This window comes from Rissa tridactyla, chromosome 10 (genome assembly GCF_028500815.1).
Source record: "Rissa tridactyla isolate bRisTri1 chromosome 10, bRisTri1.patW.cur.20221130, whole genome shotgun sequence".
In the NCBI taxonomy this organism is placed as follows: Eukaryota; Metazoa; Chordata; class Aves; order Charadriiformes; family Laridae; genus Rissa; species Rissa tridactyla.
The window spans coordinates 14,749,032-14,753,993 of record NC_071475.1 but is presented as its reverse complement, the minus strand read 5'-3'; positions in this window follow the sequence as shown (position 1 = coordinate 14,753,993).

The window sequence follows — 4,962 nt, the reverse complement described above, 5'->3', positions numbered from 1 at the left end:
GGAGCAGAAGTGCCCTCTCATCTGCTCTGTCACCACTCTGACCCTCCTCAACTCACTGCTCAGTATCTTGCCCTGTCACTGCCATATACTTTTCACTCAACACTCTCTTTAGAGCATTTATTACTCAGAGACCTAATTACTTAGCACTCCCTCAATCAATCACAAATGCAAGACACCAGAAGACATCTAGGAATCCAACTTCTTGAGACCCCAAAGTATGAAGACAAAGAATGCCTTTTCCCAGGAAAACTTAACGGAAAACCACAGCTATGCTTCTTAATGTTTACGCCATGAAGCCATCTCACATCCTTATATTAAACAAGGATGACTTTACATTAACAATATTGTTGCCCTTTTGTAATGCATGAGCTAAAGACCGGGTTTGGGTTAGTGACCAGGGAAGGTGCAGTGGGGAGCTCATGCGCGATAACTAGGCTTGACCACATTACTAAGCAACATGCATCCCAAGTTTCCCATACCCTGTTCAACGTTTCATGCACAGATCTTTGCTTTCTTCTAAAAAACATAACATGGGTGGGATTTGTTTACACTGGGTGGAAGTAAGTATTAAAGCCAAGCCGGGAACCACAAGTGTTTGAAACTGGCAGAAAGGGCAACAGCTGCTATGATGCAAAAGTACATATTTGCTTGAAGACTCTGGCTAGAAAGCCATTAGAGAAATCCAGACTGATTCATGCTCTGCACCCTCACCAGACGACTTCCGATAGAGCAACGCCAACTTTCCCGCAGGAGCCTGAATGCAGACGGCGTGCCGGCTCCCTCCCGGCCAGCTGCTTGCACGCAGGTCATCAGCGCTGGGCACTTCTGAGACCGCACAAGTTTGTCCTTTGTAAATTAAACGTGCTGCTTTGAAGAAAAACTTCCTTTAGATAGACAGAGCGCTCTTTAATCAAAGTATAGCAGTTAAGCAAGATATTAAAGTTATGGTTTAACTACAGCATCAACAGTTGAATCACAACGGCTGAGCAAGCAACCAGTGCCAGACAGTCCTTGTTCCCCACGGTGCCTGGGGAGCCCCAGGGAACCGGGTGAAACCGGGCAGGAACGCTCAAGGCTCCAACACCTGCACTGCCAAATCCACCCAGCAGCAGTCCTGTGTCAGGGCCAGGCGGGAAATGCCCACATACTCCATAACTGTATTTGCAAGTGGCTGTAAAACCATCTAAGGCTTATCTCTGTCACTTGATGCAGAACAAACCTCCTCGTTCTAGGGACGAAAATCAGGGAAGTGTGAGAAGTTGCTCCTCAAGACATGAAGATTTTGAAACGTGGGCTTAAAGTTTGAGCCTATCAGAACTCCACAAGTTAGTTTACAATCTTTGAGCACACTCCTCCCTCAGCAGGAGCTTCCAATTCACCCTTCTCTCAGAGGATTAGGAAAAGATGGAGAAACACTTCGGGGGGGGGCGGTTGAGTTCCAATTCAGAGTTCTATGTTTGGCATGTGATATTAAATTAATATAATAGGCTGCTTGAAGATGCTTTCCCCTGTCATATAAATATGCTTGTCCAAAGTGAGAAAGGTAAAATAATTTCCTCTAAAAAGTTTGTAAATATCAAAGTTATCATCAACAGTTGGGGCGGCTCAAATTTCCCAAGATTCGCAATTATGATCTCAACATCTCAAATCTCAGTGAAAGGGTTTGGTGTTTGCTTCTTCCCCCCCCACTAGCCATACATCCCAGTGTTTCATTGCTAGCAGCAACATTTTTTGGGCGCTTCTCCTAACTATATCCAGCAGTATTCTCAGAATCAAGCACCAGCCCTAGATATATCAGTATCAATCAGCAGTACACATCCTCCACATCCAAATGACTTGACTTGGGCCTGCAAGCTCAGACAAGATGCAAATCCTCAAGTAAAAAAGCCAATCAATCAGGTGTTTGGATTTTGCGCAGTCCATTTAGTATTGGGACAGGAGGGGATTTCCTCCTACCAGCTGACACTACTGCAGATCATGGCCACCACGCTCAGACCTCAGCTCCTGGGTGGATAAGCACCTTCACAGAGGTGAAGCGTGATCTGGTTACTGTAAAAGGGGAAAAAAAATGGACTGCTCTGTAGAAAAATAGCAGCAACCCTCCAAGAGTGCTATTAGAGCAAATACAAGTCCTAGTTTTACAGAAATGAATGAAGATTTCTTGCAAATATTATTTTTTTTTTTTGAGCAAAATCTGCTCCAGGCTGATTTGCTTTGTTCTACTGGTAGCAGAAGGAACTCAGGAGCTTCATGCCCGGGCAGTATGTAACAGCAGCAGAGTAAGAAAGACCACAGTGGGGCCAGAGATGAGTTTTATGCCTGTGTTGTACTCCCAAGATGTCCTCATTCCCTTCAGGTCACAAACACAGTTGGGGGGAATTGGCCACTATTTCTGGGGAGGGCGTAGCCTATTTTTTTTTCCCCAGTGGCTTATAACAGGACCTCTACTCACAGTAATGCCACAAACTCACTTACCCGGCCAGGAGCAAACGTCTGAGCATGTTGCTCAACCAGACCACAGGCAACAAAGCCATCAGCTGACAATCCCCCAAACCTTCCAGCACAGACCTCAGAGCGGGATGGGAGAGGGCCAAACACCAATCCCATCAGCAGATTAACCACTTGGCAACTGCTCTGCTTTCCCTATCTGATGGCGTTTGCCCATACAGCTCGTGCAGACCTCTGCGGACTGCCTGTGCCTGCGTGTAGAACCACCTCACCCTGTGTGAGGGCTTCAGCAGCAGCACTGGTAGATGAGGTCCCCAAGTCCAGAGAGGGACGCAAAGCTCTGCTTGTGTGCTTGTCCATAGTTTCAAGTGACACCACACCAGGGCTACCTCGGTCCTCTTCTAGTGAGCGGTGAGCTCCTGCTCCCCACGACTGCCTGCATCCCCCCAGCGCGATGCTGGCTAACTGCAAAAAGCAAATGTTGGCAGAAACCAAACGCGAAGGATGCCACATGCACGTTCCCACCTAACCGCATCCGTTTGGGTTGCGCCCTACAGAATTTGGATGAATTGCATTAAGGCATCCAATGCATAATAAAGAAATGCAAGAATTTCCCTGCTTTTGCCTCCCTCCTCCTATTCAGTCTTGCATCAGCTTTCCCCCCCCAGCTTTGCATTTACTTCAAACTCCCTCCCTTGGTCTGCAATTACAGCACAGAAAACGCCCCAGCAATGCAATGATTTCTCTGGGCTCTCCAGCTTGAGAAGTTTACGGCCCACATTGGATTTATTCTGTGTTTGTTTATTTAATGGCCCAGTTAGGAAACTCAGAGAGTGGGATCTGTGCATGGGCTACGCACAGATCACAGCAAGACCTAGCAAAAGCACCTGGGAGCTCTCAAGCCTAAAACCAGTGCAGCATCAGGCCATGTTACTTCCCTATCATTCACAAGGAAAATGGGAGAATGTTGCTCCCCCTCCTCTGTGAGGAAAACTGCCCATTTAGCAGGGCTACACACAAAGCTGGGCTACCAACACCCAGCTTTGGGCCACAGTCAGCCACGTGGTTCATGGCCCTGGTTTCTCCATGGGATGCCACCCTCCCATTTCTGTCTTGTTGCTGTAAAAACTGCAGCATCAAGGATGCCAGTCCTACATCTACAACCTTTGTAAACCAGTCCGTAGTTAATCACATCAAACTCACAGGCTTTGCTAGTGCTGACAGTCCTGCTCCTCCACTTTCTGTCCCTTCTACCAGAACAAACTGCGTCCAGATGCTGTAGGAAGCATCAAGGCCATTTCTCTTAGTTTTACATAAAACAGAAATTCTCCTGAGGGACTCTGGCTGTTTTAGCTTCATATTACATTGCACGGAGCAGCACAACCAACACAGAAGAACACAGAATCTGGCCCACAGTGAGTAAATATGAAAAATCAGACATGAAGGAGAGAGTCTCCACCAACCCTCCCTACTCCATGTTCAGATGATGGCCAGTCAGGCACAGCCCAGGAGAGGTTTCTCCTCTGGCCACCAGACAGCATTAAAGAAAAGCCAAAGCCAAGCACCTGGCTCCTAACACACTGGTACAATTTCTGTTCCCATCTCCAAAGCCCATGACTTACTTTTATGCCATTCGGAAATCTCCTTCTCCCAGCTCCAAACCAAGGCTTGAAATTATTAGAGGGAGTAATGCCTCTCAGGGCAGAATGCAAATTTAAAACACTTGTCCCAAATAACAGGAGGTAGTAATTAGGCTCCAGCGCTTCCAAAGCAGCATCCCTGGGCTACACCCTTTCCCGCACTGCTACAAGGATGTAGGACGGGTACGTGGACATGCTGTTAAAATGCAGGCTACGGGAGGCTGGCTTTCTCTATCTGTTTCATAAATTAGCTCCTCTCTTTTCATTTTCCTCCTTCTCTCTGTCCTCATGTTTATGAGCTTTGTTCCCTCCATGTTTAAATTTTTTTCTTTTTTTTTTTCTTGTTGCTGACCCTTATCCTGTTTCCACTTTGAAAAAAAAAAAACAAAATTAAGATGCCTGTTTCCTTAACTAGTTCTTCTCCCTCTCTTATTCCTTCCCCCCTTTTGTTATCATCTTCTCTTTCTCGTAGTTAACCAGTGTCTCCTTCCTCTTCCCTGGGGTTTCCTGCAAGGCCATTTGCATTCTTTCTCAATCACATCAAACAGGTGATTTCAATTTAGCAGCAACCAGGGGAACACCTCAGACATCCACACGGCATCAAAGCCTCCTGCCACCTCTGTTCACAAAAATCTCTCCAAACTCTTGTTCTGCAAAGCAGATTCACCTTGCAACGAAGTGACGGGGTGTATGAGGCGCTGCCACCGAGCCATTCCCAAAGCCACCCTTCACCTCTGCTCTCAGTGGTATGTGTCTTGTCCAGTCTGACCATACCAACATCACACTGTCCATCAACTCAGGCCAGGAAGGGCAGCCCTCCTGCTCTTGCGATGCAAAAAATAAAGTTAAGGGAATGATGCTGATGGTCCCAGTC